Source organism: Doryrhamphus excisus, chromosome 1 (genome assembly GCF_030265055.1).
Source record: "Doryrhamphus excisus isolate RoL2022-K1 chromosome 1, RoL_Dexc_1.0, whole genome shotgun sequence".
In the NCBI taxonomy this organism is placed as follows: Eukaryota; Metazoa; Chordata; class Actinopteri; order Syngnathiformes; family Syngnathidae; genus Doryrhamphus; species Doryrhamphus excisus.
Window position 1 is genome coordinate 42,640,579 of NC_080466.1, and position 18,749 is coordinate 42,659,327.

Sequence of the window (18,749 nt, forward strand, 5' to 3'; positions counted from 1 at the left end):
TTATTCTTGTGCCGGGAGGCAGTCGTCGCTTCCTTAAAGTCCATGTTGAAGTCAAGCGGACTTTTACTTTCCTTCCTTTTAATCATTAACTCCATAGTAAGATGTACATTGACCATCCCTACAGTCGGACCATACATTGTTTTTTGTTTTTTTAAATGTTGTTTGCCAATATGTGGCGTCAGATGTATTACTGTGTTACATAAATATTTGAGGCATATCCATGAAGTGCAATAATCACAATAATCGATGGGCATACCTTGTAGTGTTTGCTTGCCACCGAACAGCCTGCTTCTGTTTCCCCTAATGCCAGTTACATAATATGTGGTTGGTTTATCCACGTAGACCTGGATTGTATTGATTACCGCCATTTCCCATTGGTCACATTAATATGCTAAATATGGTCACAGGTTTAGTATTTTTACCAGAGAGACCATCACTTGCGTTTTTTTTTTCTTTCAAGGACAAATGGTCTTGGAGAAGGCGAACCTGGTGCGGAGTCCCCGAGCTCCGACTGAGCAGCCGATCCTTGTTCGGTGCCAGCTGTTCTCTCGCATACACCAGACTGTGCTGAAATTCTCTTAATATAATTCGGAGCGCTCAGGAGAATAGTGCAAAACAAGCGTGCCAGTGAGGGGAATGTTAAATTTTTATCAGTGGGCCTCAACTCGCCGGGCGAGTGGGCAGCTTTCTCATTCATGAGCAGATGTTCAGTGCAGTTACACTCCACGGTTAATGTGAACTTACTGGCCTCTCTGCCATTGGCTGCAAGGACGTTGGCAGTGACCTGGCATCGGAGAATTCCTCCCAGTAAAAGGCACCGGTCTGGAAATGGTGCCTTTTTTAGCCACGTCTTAGCCCAGGAGCCGTGGCCTGGACAGCCTATCGGTCTTCCATTTGACAGTGATTAAACGCTTGCCTCTTTTTGCTGGGGAATAGCAGCGACTTGTATACGGTTTTGCTGAATTCGAATGGCGATCAAAGCACGGCCAAACAACACTCATCAGTCTAATAAAGAAAGTATAACTATTTAAATATTCAATATTTTAGCTATTATCAAATCAATGAGAAACGAGCCGTCAGACACAGCTTCCAATATTTAGCACGAAACAAACATTTCAGCGGTGGGATATTTCTTTGGAATTAATAACACAAATTCATTTTATTGATAGAATTCTGAATACACAGATATACCAATGAGATCCTGAAAACTCCTCCCTTTTTGTGTGGAAGTGGTATGTTCTAACATTGTTCTTCTCCCCCACACCGTTTGGAAACCCTTTAGATGAAACAAATTGGCGGTAACTCGTTACCTATATAGCATGCTAATGCTAATGTGTTGCATAATGTAGTGTAAGCATAGAATAATAGGAGTGTAAACATGACTATAGGGGTGTTATTTTATGTATACAGGTCTCTAATCATGGTAAAATACATATTTATGAAGTCATAACCAGGTTTTTTATGGAAATAGAAAATATTTTATATAAATTATTATATAAATAATTATTTATACCCATAATATAATATATATTAAATATTTAATATACCCAAAATATGTTATAAATGTAATAAATATGTAAATAATATGTAATAAATATGTAATAAATAAGTTATTATATAAGTTATTATATTTATATACATTATTATAATATAAAAATAATTATAATAAATATAAAATAGAAAGTAAAAAAATCTTGCCCACACGCACAACCAAAACTTTAAATTATTATTATTCATTCAAAATTATTTAAATTATTTGTACAAATTACTGTTTACGCTGTACTTTGTTGTTCACATTTGATGTCATCTATTTATTTTCCACATTATTATTATTATTATTATTATTATTATTATTATTATTATTATTATTATTATTATTATTATTATACGAGAGCCAGGCAACGGCATGACCATGATAAAGGAGGGACCATTGTACATAGAAAAAGTTTTTTGACGGTTGAATTCCGGTCTTGAAAACTGGGAGCAAAACCAACGGTGTTGTTTAAAGTATATTACATGACAAATACAACATATGTGTGCTAAATGCAACCTGACAGCTGATGTGTTCAATTACAAACTGTCATTTTTGGAGATTGTGAGATTGTCGTTGTTTTGAGGCGTTTTGTTGGACGGTTGTTCATTTCTTCCTCTTGTTTATTGGCACTTGGCAGCTAACAAATTGGCACAGCAGAACCACGCTCTGTTTAACTGTTGGCAGTTTTCTAACTCTGACTTGTCTAGGAAATTGTTAGCTGTATTAAGCCCGCAAATACACCAGGAACATAAACAAACCATCTACGGTCGCTCATACCACTTTGCATGCAGACATGCAGAGGAATTACTGCGGGGCAAGCGGAAAGACGACCGTGAAAGAAATGGAAGCACCTGCGAAAGGCAAGCAGCTTGGCTCAGCTCGGGTTTTAGATGAAACCAGCTGGTGCTGCGGTCTGCCTGGTGGACGCCGTCCTCTCGGCGGACCGCTGCTTCTGTGATGTGCGTGTACAAGCTGCTCGGCCTTCCTTTCATGTGACCGTTTAGATCAGGGGTGGGCAAACTACGGCCCGGGGGCCACATCCGGCCCGCCAAGTGTTTCAATATGGCCCGCCTGTTCTTTCCAAAGTATTTTATTTAAACTCAACATACAACCTGGCATTGTGGCTTGGGCCAACTTTTTGATGGTTGAGGTAGCTGCTTTATCAATTTCGTTATTTGATGTGGTCTGTTGTTTACAAAATGCTCCTGGAAAAAGGAACACAAGCACAATAGTAAAAATAATAATAATAATAACAATAATAATGTTGTTGTTAATAATAATAGTACTATTATTATATTAATATTGTTGTTAATAATATTACTATAATAATAGTAATAATATTATTATTATTAAAAATAATAATAAACAATATTATTGTTATTATTATTATTAATATCTAATAATAATATATTATATAATAATATAAATAATAATTATAATATATAATATAATATAATGATAATAACATTACTATAACTAATAATAATAACAATAGTAATTCTAATAAAAATAATAATAACAATAATAATACATTTAATTTCTAATACACTTCACATCAAATAAATGATTTCAAAGTTCACATATAGCAGATTACATGACACTTTTACATGTAAAATATGTGTAAAAATATAGGTGTAAAAATTGACTGTTACGTGTAAAATACTTATTTACCACCCCCCCCCGGCAATTTTGTTAAATCAATGCGGCCCGCGAGTAAAAAAGTTTGCCCACCCCTGGTTTAGATCAATAACCGTTTCCTTCTAACAGACCATAGTGGGACACGCTGCCGTTGGTCTGTGGGTGTCATCGCATAGTGAAGTCATTCATAGGGGACATGTTGGACACGACAAGCTTGTGTTTCCCTCCCGTGTCTCACTTTCACTTTCTAATTGGTCATTTTTCAGGTTGGATTCGTGAGAGCAAAGCTAATTAGTTTTCCTAAATTGCTCGATTGTTCTGGTTTCCCCTCACGTGTCAGGTACTCTAGAACTGGGGTCTCAAACTCAATTTACCTGGGGGCCACTGGAGCTAGGGTCTGGGCGAGGCTGGGCCCTATCAGGTTTTCCAAAAAATAAAAAATAAAAATTTGCTTTTGTTCCGATTTTCTACAAGAAAAGCTCTGATAAAACATTCCACTGTTCTCAAATATCTTCATTTTTATTTTTCTACACAAAATAAGATCAAGAATAAAGAAAATCAATCAATCAGTAATAAATAAATATAATAATAATAAAACGGCAAATAATTAAAAATTAAGAAACCACATATAGTTGGTGGGTAGACATTATTTTTTTCAGATTAAAATGAACAAATTATTATTAGAGCCCTGTAGACATGACAAAACACGACTATAGTCACATTTATACTCTTTTTATTTACAACATATTGCGCAACTGCAGGGTCTTGAGACACATGCTAACTCGCAAACTAGAGAGCTAGCGACCTAAACGGTAGCCTCCGAGTTATTTCCTTTAAACTTAAAAAGCCAAAAACTTACCACTTCCACACGGATAGGGAGGATAACTATTAACAGTTATTTAACCTTTAACATGAACATGAATCAAACGTCATATTTTTTTCTGGGTACATGATACCATACAGCATCCATATCACACTAACATTAAACTTTCATATCAAGACGGGGGCCTCAAATTAGTGTCCTGCGGGCCACATTTGGCCCGCGGGCCGCGTGTTTGAGACCCCTGCTCTCGAATAAAATATGACAAATCATGTTCCAATGACGCATACTTTAACCATGCCAAACTGTGATTCCTGCGCTTGTGACATTTTGTTTGGCTGCCCTCTCGCTTGCGTCTTTGTGCCTCGTAGGAAGTTTGGAATTGTGTCGATGGGACAAAACACAATGCGCTGTGTTTTTTTCCGAGGGGGCATTCTCTGCTTTGATTGGGAACGTCCTGCTGACAAGAGCAGCCTCGCAAGTTTACAGTAGCTGTGACATTGGCGTTACCTTTATTCAAAGTGCTCCAGCTGCAGCGAGCCCTCAGGAAGCACATCACAGACCCACATGGGCGGCCGGCGGCCACAAAGAGGAATACAAGCTCTGTTTGACTTGGCAGGCTCTCTCCCGTCAGGGAAGTTTTGCTGCCTGTGCAGAAAGTCCAGTGGCGGTGGCTCTTGTGGGGTGGCGCTGATTGCAGGGGCAGGATGGGCCTTTTCCACCTCTCCCTTCTGTCAGGAAACACATTTGGACATTTTCTTTCCATCCGTGTTAGAAAATGAGGGAAGGAGCGAAGGATAAGAGCCCGTGAGTCAGGAAAATGGAATGATCCAGCTCAAGTGTGAAAGGTTCACACCTCCTGGTTTGAAGAACAGTCTGACACCCGGGACAATGTGGAGTGGAAACTTGGTTTTCCTCATTGATTTGTTCCTAAAGGTCCGACCACAGCTGTAACATAAACACAAACCCAATCAGGTTTTCCCATAAGAAATAATACCCATCAAATCAATTGTTCCCAGACACAAAAATATTAATAGTATTCAAACTGAAATTGTTTTCGATGAATCGAGTAATAGGAGAAAAATATTTAAAAAATAATTATTCATAATAATTATCATTTATAATTATTTATACAATAATTTAATAATGAATAAGCAAAATAAGCAATAATAAATAAAGAAGCAGGCGGCACGGCGGCCTAGTGGTTAGCGCGCAGACCTCACAGCTAGGAGACCAGGGTTCAATTCCACCCTCGGGCATCTCTGTGTGGAGTTTGCATGTTTTTTCTCCGGGTACTCCGGTTTCCTCCCACATTCCAAAAACATGCTAGGTTAATTGGCCACTCCAAATTGTCCATAGGTATGAATGTGAGTGTGAATGGTTGTTTGTCTATATGTGCCCTGTGATTGGCTGGCCACCAGTCCAGGGTTTACCCCGACTCTCGCTAAAGACAACTGGGATAGACTCCAGTATACACCCTAGTGAGGATAAGTGGCATAGAAAATGGGTGGAGGTTTTTCTCCTCCTTTTTGTTGGGAACTGATATTTTCCTGAAACTTACCTATGTCCTACTGCTCATAAAAGGTAGAAAAGCTCTTTTTTTGATGAAAGATCTAAGAGTCTAATCTTGTGATTGGCTGGCGACCAGTCCAGGGTGTACCCCGCCTCTCGCCCGAAGACAGGTGGGATCGGCTCCAGCACCCCCCGCGACCCTCGTGAGGAAAAAGCGGTAGAAAATGAATGAATGAAATAAAGAAGCAATAATGCATTAATTCAAGAAGCTTTTAATTGAATGCAGACCTGCCAACATGTACACATTTATAGTACCGTAAAACAATGTTATAAGGGACAATTTTGGGGTAAATGTTTGAAATGTAATTCTGCCTTTTCATGTTAAACAGGAAGCTGCTTTGTGTTGTTTTTTTTTCAAAGAAGCATATATTCTTGAACAAATCGTTCAAAAAACTAAAAAAAAAAAATCCCGAAAATTGTCCCTTATTACCCCGAAAATTGTCCCGTGTAACCCCGTTTTATGGTATTTTATTTTGTTGGTTTCAGTTTCAAGTCCAGTCTGTACGGTATTCATACATGCAAAAAAATATATCCCTTGGGGGGGGGGCAATTGCTCCAGCCTCTTCAATCTGCCTGCGTCTTTAAACACCCGCTTCGTTCTTCGTCCTCTGTGCGGATGACGGTCATGCGTTGGTGACTTAAGCGATTCTTCAAAGCAGGAAAAAATCATTACATTTTTTTTTGTAATCAAGGTACTCACATTCTTCTAATAATCTTTGCAGCCTTACCAAAAACACATTTTACAGATAATTATTATATTTTTAAACACAGAAATGCATAAATTAACATGTCACATGACTTTGAAATTGAAGACTTTTTGGTGAACTCCGATGAGTGGAGGGAGGAAAGGTTGGATGAAGGTGATTTGTTGAATGGGAATGGGAATGGTACCGGGAAACATCATCAGGGAAGTGTGCTCATGAGGAGGAAGAAAGGAGACAGATGAACGTCTACGAGCAAATAAACGACTCCCAGACACTCATTGTAAAGATGATGGAAGGATTCCCTGGATGGGATCTATCCATGGTAGTCGGTCACCAACATGTGGATGCTTTGTTTTAATCAACGAAGTTGTTGAGTGGACGGTTTGGCCGTACGATAACCGAGAAAGTATACTGAAATTTTAATTTTAATTTTAGCAATCATTGTCATCGGAAACTGAATCCTACAAAACCCGGACTACAGAAACCAAGGTCCCAGTCCCCTCCAGATGGCTTTGATGACCCTATTTGTTGCGGTGCTGATTAATCTATGAGTAAATGCTAAAGTTTCATTTAGTATTCGATTCCCAAGCTGTTTTTATCATTATTTTTATCAACACTGTAGTGACCTTGTCTTCAGAAAGCAGTAATTAAAAAGTACACGAGCCAAGGTTAGGGAGGAACAGTGTTTAAATGCAATTAGAGTCAAGCACAAATTAATTTGGACTCGTTTACAGTTTTTGGAATGTGTCATTATTTGTTTAATCAAGGGAGTTCCCGTTGCGGTGTGTGCGTGTGTCTATGCTGGTGTTGGTCATGGGAAAAGCTGTTTATTAAATCAGCTTTAATGGATCATAATTTGAAAGTGACCTGTTTTGTGTCCCAGCGTTATTAGTCTCACAATGTACTCTGTACACGTGCACGCTCACAAACCGGGTCTAGGGACTTATTCCGGTGTTTTCCTTACGATCTGGGAACTGTGTGTGTGTGAGAGTTTTTTCTGTGTTGGTTCTGTTTTTATTTATTTTTATTTATTTAGTTTTTATTTATTTGAGCGAATGTAAATTGTAGTCTAATGCAGGGGTGCTCATTAAGTCGATCGCGATCTACCGGTCGATCGCGGAGGTGGTACTGGTCGATCGCTGGTCGATCGCGGCGTGACATTAAAAAAATATCATCCCAGCATCAATGCCGTCACTTGATTGATATACAGGGCAGCCATTCAGATGACAACTGAATGTTGCCCTTCGGGCGACCAATCAAATCAAACAACGTCTCTAAGTGCAGCAGAACTTACGATGTCAGCCTATCATCCATCCCCGTTACTTGATTGACATACAGGACAACCAGTCAGATGACACCTGAATTTTGACCTTTAGGTCACCGCTCATGCGTAAACAACGATGCAAAGTGCTAAGCTAGTCGGCGAATTGCGTCAGATTTTAAGCCCTCGCTAAAGTTTATGGTCACTAAAATGAGTGAAGGAGCTGGACCAAGTAAAAAGGCAAAAACATATCACTTCCATACGGAATGGGAGGTGGACTTTTTTTTCCACAATGTCTTTTTCGAAGTGCGTTTGCCTCATATGCCATTCTACCATCGCAGTACCAAAGAAGGGAAATGTGGAGTAATGTGGAGGTAATTACAAAAAATGTTAATAGTTAATTATGTGTGTTTTGCAATATTGGCTCATTTGGTTATGTAAGGTACATCAACATACATTGTACGTACAAATAATCCTCAATACATTTGAAAATAAATAGATGTTTTGCATTTTTGTAGTGGGTAGATCATTTTGACTCGGTCATTTTAAAAGTAGCTCGCATGCTGAAAAAGTGTGAGCACCCCTGGTCTAATGTATTTAAATATTAGTTATATATTATATAAGTGCTATAATCTTGCTTATAGACTGTGAATTAGTCACCAAAACCAAGGTACCACTGAAATTTCAAATGACTACAAACTAAAATAACTATTTCGGTATTCAGTTAATTGTTTTTTATCGAAAAATCCAAATATTCTCCGATTTTAGTTTCTCTCATGTGAATATTGTAATTTATTTCGCCATCCATGAAAGCAGACCTAATATTATTCACTCGTTCATACAAACGACTGTTTGTGTTTGGTTCATATCGATTTGGTCTGTGTGGCGCCCGACCGATTGCTTGATTAATCAAAACAGAAGCTCATGATTAATTGACTAAGACATAAAAATGTTTCTGTTTTTGTGTTTCTTCTGCTTTTCTCGTCTGCTGCTCACCCGTCCAGCCAGGAGACCCCAGTGGTAACATCCTGTGGAGCCTGATATCACGGTAAGTAGACATTACTGTAGTACTGTAGCTACTTTACACATATACTGCTTTTAAGATGGTGTTCTTGAACATGTGAAAGGATCTGCTTCTATGAAATGGACAGTGATAACTAAGCAGCAAAGTGACCTCCTGTGAAGACAACCACTGGGGAAAAGTACGAGGTTGTTGTGTCTTTTTATGAACGTTACCATTCCAAGGTATCAGAGGAAAACTGTGGGATTTTAAAGATGTGGCTTGAAATTCCGATTTTTCTGGTCAACCTTATTTTAATATTTCTGCGCCTTCTCAAAAAGTTATTATTGTCTACAACCAATTGACAATAGATTGCGTTCAATACATTGGAATAAGAACATATCCAGTCGCCGAGTGCTTTAAGAGAATCGGTCATCCACGTGCTGCATTCGCTACCCATCCCAGATGTCATTACTCCTTGTGTGGCGTATAAACATGTCCAAAACAAACAATGACCCTGCACGGACTCCCACACCGCAAAACAATTTCAAAGCCCAGCCGTGTAGTGTAAACACAAATGACTAACTTTCATGCCAGGAAGACTTCACCTTAAACATAGTTTGTTTTGCACTTCCTGTTAACCTTGGAGAGATGATGTTTTTTCTTTATTTTTGGGTCAACGGTCATCGAGTTTTGTGCTTTTGTAGGACCGACTGTAAGTGAAAAAACATATTAAAATGCTAGTCTGATACTTGCATGGATCACTTCTAAATAACTGCTTGTAAATACACGAGTGGGTGGTGGGCAATAAAGGACTTTTTGTCGTCTTTATCTGGAAAATGATTCGTATTTAAAAGAAACACAAAAGAGAGTAATAATCAGTATACAGTTAGAGTGTTTGGAATTTCATTATGTCATAGTTGCGGATCTTATTCTAAGACAATAGATTATTTTTAGCCTGCCACAATTAATCAATGAATGATCGATTATGCAGTTAATCAACAACTATTTGATGAACCAAATGATTAATCGATTAATCGGAACTTTCCAGATTCAGTCACGTACAGTTAGCATCATGAATGGGTTCCCAAATATCCAACTTTAACTGAAACTACGTCGTTTTGACGCCTTTTATGTTGCTCCCACTTTGCAATAAATTCGTCATATTTGCTCGTTTGTGTTGACGGGCTCAACTTGCTCATTATGAACTTATTCAATCCCGGCCATTTTCACTCAGTACAGCCATTTTTGATGATGATTTTTTTTCCAAGGCAGACATAATTTAGTGTTCTAGGGAATATAAACATGGAACCTACCACAAGAAAGATTAGACCCTCGTCTTTCATCACGAAAAAAACATTTGTTTCTACCTTTTTCCATTCTGTAGTAATCAGCTGTATGTTTCAGTAAAATATCAGGGGAAAAAAAACATTGTTGCGTGAAAAGATATATTTATAACATTTATAACAAACTATTTAGAAATATAACACCAGGAACTATTTACAATTTTGACATTTGGAGCTGAATTGTTTGTGTTCAAATACGTTCAAATTGGCTCCATGACCCAAACCTTATCTTTTCTATTCTATACAGTCTGACTGACAAGAGATATCACTCTGTTTGCCATCTTTATAGGTCCTCTAACCTAAATGTTCTGTATGGGAATTCATTTTTCCCATAAGAAATAATGTAAATCCAATGAATCTGTTCCAGAAAGCCAATAACGTTTACACACAAAATATTTTCAATAGTTTTACAATCGTAGTTTTACATGCTGAAACCACTTTAAAATGCATATACAGTAAACCTCGGATATATCGGATTCAATTGTTCCCACTGGTTTTGTCCGATATAAGCGAAATCCGTTATATGCGTATACCGGAAAATGTCCGTTTTACGCATATATCGGATTTATATCCGGTATATGCGTAAATCAGATTTTATTCGTTATAAAAAGGCACTTCCTTGACTATGTTTCCAATGTACCTGGACGCGCAGGCAACGCTGCAAACGCTGCAAATGACGTCGTATAGCGGCCTGTCACGATTCGGCGAATCGGAGCGCCACGATGTGGCCATCCGATATATGCGAGGGAAATTTAATGGAAATGCATTGGAACGGGACTGGAGATTTGGTCCGAAATCGGCGAAATCCGTTATAAAAAAAATCCGATATATGCAATGAATTTTTATTGGAAATGCATTACAGAAAAATCGGTTCTTTTTTATCTGTCCGTTGTGAGCGAATTTCCGATATATCCGAGGTTTACTGTACATGAGAAATGAACGGGAAAAACAAACAGAGCTGACTTCCAGTTCCTGTTTCCCTCTATTAGCACGCTAGTACGACATTGTGTCATACAAATACATAGAAACCATCAACCTGTGGACCAAACGTTCCCCGAAAAACACGCCAACCGACGTTCCCCAGTATATACCAATAACCAAATTATTTTCAAACGTATAGAGTCCTTTGCTCGGCCATATAAATCCCTAGCAGGGATCCCACGTATCAGATGTGAATATTCATATTCTTGTTATCCTCTGTCTGCGTGAGCTCTGAGCCGAGGGGACCGGAGGGTGATGTGAAGCCATACTTTTAATAAAGCCCAGCTGCTGATGATCAAATAGTGTCCCTAATTAAGACCTAAGTGTACACCCATGTAAAATTCTCTCTGGAATGCTAACAACCTGTGATATATCCAGAGGAATTTGCTGTGCACGCCTCAGAAAGACGGAAAGGGAATTGCATTCAAGCCGGGAGGAGGGGCGGCGTTCATGTGGCAAACTAACATGTTGTTCACATCCATGTCAGATCCAGGCTAATGAAGGCCAGAGTGATCCTTGGATGCAAGGCTTAGGGAAATGATCCCCTTTTTTAAGAACATATCAGAGCCCCGTAACGGCGATGTGCCTCCCTGCCGTGCCGGTGCGTCTACGTGTTGACTTGTGGTCTGACGAGGCCGGTCGAGACGGCAGTCACGGTGTTCACTCATGGTGTAAACCACCCCGACTCTTTTTTTTTTTTTTTTTTTTACCTCTCCAGTTTATTTCATGACAGAGACGCTGTAATGTGAAACTGCAGACACTGATCCTTCAAAGGTTATTGAGGTTATTAAAATAATATATAGAAAACGGAAAGTATGACAGTTGTGCTATTTGACAATGCAAATGAGACATATATATATATATATATATATATATACCCCGTATTTTTTGGACTATAGGTCGCACTTTTTTCATAGGTTGGCTGTTCCTGCGACTTATACTCCAGAGCGACTTATACATGAAAATACTGTTTATGTTACATAAACACTGGACACCTTTTCTGTTCATGTTTATTTTTCGTTTAGCTGAATAACCATTGTGTTAGCATATCTTACACCTATTCAGCTTGTTCGCTATTGTTTTATTGTTATAACTTGCCTTCGTCAAGTAGTTTGTCAAATAAATTACCCATAAAAAATGCGACTTATACTCCAGCGCGACTTATGTATGTTTTTTTCTAACTAATTATGCATTTTTGGCTATGTGCGACTTATACTCCGGAGCAACTTATAGTCCAGAATATGGTATACATATACGTATATATACTGTTTTTTCCGGACTATAAGTCACACTTTTTTTCGTAGGTTGGCTGTTCCTGCGACTTATACTCCAGAGCGACTTATGTATGTTTTTTCTAACTAATTATGCATTGTCGGCCATGTGCGACTTATACTCCGGAGCAACTTATAGTCCAGAATACGGTATATATACGTATATATACTGTTTTTTCCGGACTATAAGTCGCACTTTTTTTCGTAGGTTGGCTGTTCCTGTGACTTATACTCCAGAGCGACTTATAAATGAAAAAGCTGTTTATATTACATAAACACTGGACACCTTTTCTGTTTATGTTTACTTTTTGTGTGTTTAGTTTGTGAAATAAATTACCCGCAAAAAATGCAACTTATATTCCAGTGCGACTTATGTAGTTTTTTTTTTTTTTTACCTAAGTATGCATACTCCAGAGCGACTTATAAATGAAAAAACTGTTTATGTTACATAAACACTGGACACCTTTTCTGTTCATGTTTATTTTTCGTGTAGCTGAATAACCATTGTGTTAGCATATCTTACACGTATTAATTTATTGTTAGAACTTGCCTTCCAAGAGGACGTAATATCTGTTTTGGTTTAGTAGTTTATGAAATAAATTACCCGCAAAAAATGCGACTTATACTCCAGTGTGACCTTTTTTATGTTTTTTTTTTCTACCCAATTATGCAATTTTGGCCTTGTGTGACTTATAGTCCAGAAAATCTGGTATATATATGCATGTGTTGCATGAGCAGTAATCCATTTGATTGAACAACGTAAATAAACTTCATATATGAACTAGCCATATCTGCGTTAGAACTAAATATTGATTGGACACTGAAGGAGATGCAAAAAAAAAAAAAAAAGTAACATTCCTGGCCTTTACTGTGTGTGCTCATCTTTCTTCACCCCGAGCCACACATTGCGGTTGGCTTTTGCTGATCCTGCATGTCCAAGTCATAAATGTATGATCTAATTAGCCATAGTCGGCTTCCTGACGACAATGTGAGGTTTGATTAAAAGAGCCAAGCCTTTTTATTCGAACGCTACATGCAACGTTTATGGGTTATATGCAGCATATCCTGAATGATAGTGTTTTTTTTTATAATGAACGCTTCCATTCTGTAGTTCTGTTGAATGATTGTATACGCAGATGATGTGGGGGGGGCACTAGGAAGCACATTGGCCGGGGTTGCACTGTTGGAGCACACGGATAAGCACAACAAAACATGACGGGCAACAGATGTGTCACTCGGGCTGAAATCAAAACAGCGTCGGACCACAGAGTCGTGCACACGATCAGACGTGGGTGCGGTTATGATGAGGCAAGGAGACAGAGAACGCTGCCAGCAGATGAGACGAGGCAGCCGCTCCGCTGCTCCCAGCTTCCCTTTCTGGAAGAGGACAAGGCTGTTTGGCTGCTTTGACACTTCAAGTCACTTTGTCATCCCGGGTGCTTTCTTTAGCTCGCATCGCACGCGCTCACGCTGTTTTCAAATAGCTTCGTATCAGCCATGTGACAGGTAGGCTTCCAATGACACAAAAGCCAAGGGCGATGTCCTTTTCAATACTCTCTTTCAGTGCAAATGTACTTTGAATCCACACCAGAAGAAAGCATAATATAAACATAGAAAAATATATATTTTTTGTATTTTATTTTAAGAGCAATTTCTGGGGTGGCATGGCGGTCGAGTGGTTAGCGTGCAGACCTCACAGCTAGGAGACCAGGGTTCAATTCCACCCTCTGTGTGGAGTTTGCATGTTCTCCCCGTGCATGCGTGGGTTTTCTCCGGGTACTCCGGTTTCGGTTAATTAGCGACTCCAAATTGTCCATAGGTATGAAGTTTTAGTGTGACTGGTTGTTTGTCTATATGTGCCCTGTGATTGGCTGGCGACCAGTCCAGGGTGTACCCCGCCTCTCGCCCGAAGACAGCTGGGATAGACAGTCCAGGGTGTACCCCTGCGACCCTCGTGAGGAAAAAAACGGTAGAAAACGAATGAATGAATGAGCAATTTCTGCCTGCAAGGAGGTTGGCTCATCCAGGAACAATTTGGGGACCACCAAGGCTCAAGCCTGCCATGACCTGGAAATCGATGTGATGGAACACCGGCGTCACTGTCACGGTGAAGACAGGTTTTATCATCATAGACTAAGAAGGCGTCAACCAAGGAAGAAGTAGACCTCAACCTGACTGAAGTAGACTTAATCAGCTGCCCAGAACTTTTAAGACCATGATGCCAGTGATTCCAGGAGGCGAGTGGGAGTGTCGCTCCAGGTGGTAAAGATGCTTCCTTTGTCTGGGACTTCCCTTGCCACCCATTCCCAAATGTTCTCAATCGGATTTGGATCAGGGGAAGACACAAGGTGACCAACAAGTTTGAGGTTATTCCTCTGGAGGAAGTCCTTGGTCAAGTCATCACCACACAGACGAGGGATTTTAGTCACGAGCGATGCTCTCCGCATTGCCATGTGCCGTTTGACGCTCCTGCACAACCATCAGAAAATAGAACTTTCTTCCGCCTTTCAATGTCCCATGTTTGGCATCAAATTCCAAAAGAGTAACTTTATGGCGTTGGAGGAGGAGACAAATACTCGATGATAATAATAGATGTGTTTTTTTTTTTTTTTTAATTCTGAAAATCTGTCTCTTGAAGATTCCGTTTTGATTGCGTGTATTTCAGCATGTGTGTATTATTTTGACATTGTGTAATTGAAAGAAAATCCCAAATATATTTGAATCCCAACATTTACACTATACCATATACTATACTATATTATTGTATATACCATTCTATAGCATTCCAGTGTATCGATATTTACAAAAGACTGACTGTTCCCACACGTATCTTTATATAACAGCATGGCTGAAGTTGCTCTTATGGTAATAATGCTCCAAAATACGCCTATTTCATTTTATCAGCTTTTCCACTTTAATTTTGCATGTGGGCGGGACATATTTAGCTAAGCCACAAAGTGTCCCAGCACGTACGCATGGGAAGTACACGTCTGCGTGAAATAACACTTTCACTCTACCTTGCCTTCTACCTTTCATGTGGAAAATAAAATTGTCTACATTTACCATATGACGTACATGTAAATTTAAATGGTAATGTCAGGATCTAAAACACACAATTTGAATATTGAAATGCCCCTACCTAACAATATAATGCATTATGGATTTCAGTATTTGCATACAACTGTTTGGTGGTTTGAAGTAGGGAATTAAGAAGACAAAGGCATATGTGAATGTGCATGCGTTGATGAAAATTATTATAAAAAATGTCTAGAAAAACATAGTCACATATTGGTACTGCTGGACAAAAGTACACCTAAAGACGTTTTTTGCAGCAGTAATGTTTTCTTTTTTTTTTATTCTATGCTATGACAAGATATGGCGGTACCATTTTAAAGATGTTTCATTTACCATGTCTCATTTTTTTTAACCTCATCTTGGCTCAATATTCCTTTTCATTGAATTATTCATATATACATTCAATTATTTAAAAAGGATAATTTCTGTACAGATTAATTTGAAGTCCTGGTGAAATATTAATGACTCATTTGAAGAACTTGTGAACTTAGGAAGTTATGAATATAAACAGTAAAATATGGCAGTATACAGTCAAGTCCAACCTAATGCAAGTGTTTGGATTGCAGATGCAGATACTCTTAAAGGGGATTATTATTCTCATTTTTCGTCCCTTTGTATTGAGTTGCGGACCCCTGTAGAGCAGCTACACACAATAACCAGCACAGAAAGCGTTTTAGGTCTTCCAGAATCTGCACCTATTCAGTTATATTTCTTTGGATTTCGTGATTCCGGCGAAAACGGTCTGTTTTAATGTATTCCACCATGGAACGCCCACTCTACTGTGGTTGGTCACACCCCCGAGTGCCAGAAAAATGAACTGTGCTCCTTTAGCTGGTCGATTGGTTGTCTCCCAACCTTAAGATTTGCTGGTTTGATTCTCGGACGTATTGTTGAGCAACTCATCAGGAGGTGAATCAAGTGGAAGCCCATTCACCATTTATCCACTTAAACTGCTCACAAACCTCTAACTTCGTCCACAACTGCACGGAACGATGTCCAGCAGCCAAGTTAAAAAAAGTTAAAACATTTTCCTTGTTGCTAACGTCCAACAACCTTGCTAATTTGAAGCGCCTGCTTCAAAGTCAAGTTGCAAACTCAAATAATGCTTACAAACGACTTGATGAATGGTAACACTACTTTGCGTCCGTACCCGTCATAAGGCTAAATTTGCTGAAATAATTATAATTTTTTACTAATAATCTGTTTAGGCTATGGGCTATTTACACACTTTTAAACAATTATTCATGTATTCATGAACTATTGAAATGGACAAATCAGTTATTGCACAACAATGGCAGCACCTAGTGTAATTGTTTCCGATGCTAATGCCAGTGATGAACCGCATTAAAACACCCACGAAAGACCTGATAGGAAGGGAGAAACAAATTATTTCAAATATTTGATATTTAAATGAGTTCAAGTGAACAGAGACATGAGTCAGAGGCGAGTAGTTTCCCCTTGGTGATCCTCCAGGCTCCTTTTGTTTCCTCGGTGTGTCTCCAGCTCATTAATGTTCTAAGCATGTGAGAAAAGCAGACCGTACTCCATAACCCGTAGATGGGTGACACCTCCAGCCCGGCACACATACGCATGTACTGTACATGCACACACACACACACACACACACACACACACACACAAACCCCTCAGCCGTTTTAAGTCCTTTGGCTCTTTTAGGAGGTGATGGCCGCCAAGCTGGCGGATTAAAATGACAATAGTCTAATTAACTCGACCTCGGTGTCAGTGCACTAAAATGGCTGATGGCCTGTCACTTCCTGTTTGAAAACCTTTTGTCTCCTCATTGTCCAAAAAAAATAAAGATTTTTTTAACCCGTAAAATGTCTCACCCTTACTTGATGGAATTTGCTAATGGCAATTAATTCCCAAAAGCTAATTAAATCTTGACATTTTTTCCCATTATTTATATAACCCTCTTGTTCTATCCTTTTAAAAGGAGCGCGGTTACAGTAGGGGGGAAAAAAAAGGTCCGAATTGAAGTGTTAATGCCCTGCCTCATTTCATTCACTATAATTTTGTATTATTATTAATAATAATAATACATTTTATTTGTATAGCGCTTTTCAGAGTACTCAAAAATGCTTTACAGTAGAGAAAAAATAAATAAAAATAGAGTTGAGTAGAAACAGAGTAAACGATTAGTGATATTGTGTGCTCTTGGCCACTATTTCGAACCACTGGCAACTTAAAGGTTATAAACAAATAGATGCTCGACTGTATGTACATCATCTTTTATCTTCTTCATCATCCACCTCATACATTTGTGCATTACTTGATAATTCATCTTAAACATATTTGATGAAAAAAAAGAACAAAAAAAGCTTTAATGACTGAAGTAGAAACTTCTTTTTTTTTTCCTTCCGTCATGTCGATTGGTGATTAAGGCCTATAGGGAGATAATTATACTTCGGACCGGAGTTAATGAAATGAAAAACCTTTCTTTTCTTTTTGAAAAGAGAGGATATATTTCATTGTGGTATCTACAGACATCTCCCACCCTTGACAAGACCCACAGAAACAGATTGGTTTTAGGGTTCCAGCCCCCTGTGCCGCCTGTCAGTCGGTGTCAGATATGAGAAATCTATGAATGAAGAGCTTCTTTGAATCTGAATCCCTCTGATGATGATGATCTCATAAAAATCCCGTTGCAGGTCATGTGGGATGAGTACGGATTTGATAGAAAAAGAAATTCCAGGATAATTTTCATTGGCGCTCAGTTGGGCACATACCCCACGTAGGGGTATCGATCAGTAAATCATCATTACTTAATATTATTGATTCGTTTACACGCACAAATGAGTCAGATTACAACCATCGTTTATTCTAACATCGTTTCAACATCTTCCCCCAAAGACTGTCTCATTCCGTGGGAAGAACGGCCACTAATGAGCCGGCGAATGAACAGGACGACGGTTGTTCACCAGCCACGCCCGGCCCCAACCACCGCAACCCTATTGTGACCACTCCCAGGGGACACGCCCACCACAGACATAAACAGGGGAACTCCGCAACGTAACCTTTCGAACCGAAGAAGCCATTTGGCAGAAATGGGGAATATCCTCAGCAAACAACAAACCAGTTGGGTTTACATCTGGTGTATGATGTGTATTGGTGTAATACATACACTGCACCCCCCCCCCCCCACGCCCCCCCAATAGTACTCTCACATTTCATCATCTGCTCACCAGCGCCAGGGTGCTCCGGCACAAGTTGCCTGCTCTGGATCCATCTGTTGTTATTATTTTCCACTGATAATTGACTTCAACAATGGAATGCTTGTGCCCCCCCACCCCCACCCCCCCTCCGTCTTTGAAACTTAATACCATGTTTATTTGCCAGAGGTCTCACTAGTGCTCTCTGTTCTCTCGTACTCCCTCTGACCCCTCAGTTTCTCCCTCTGTCTCTTCGCCCAATGCCCCTCCACCCATATTCCCCCTTTCCCCTTCTCCCTCGCCTCGACCTGATGATTTGAATGCGTGTAAAATATGGATGAAAGATGTACAGTATGTTGGAGAACGTCGGGAAGATT

General features: G+C 39.2%; 1 protein-coding gene across 5 annotated transcripts in view; it reads left to right on the forward strand.

Annotated features, from left to right (window-relative positions):
* Positions 1 to 18,749, forward strand: part of foxp1b (forkhead box P1b) — a 166,560-nt gene that overhangs the window by 27,058 nt on the left and 120,753 nt on the right. For all 5 annotated transcript variants that reach the window (XM_058087447.1, XM_058087454.1, XM_058087405.1 and 2 more), the window contains one exon: positions 8,534 to 8,577. The gene's annotated coding sequence lies outside the window, so the exon portion shown is untranslated. The remainder of the gene's footprint in view (positions 1 to 8,533; positions 8,578 to 18,749) is intronic.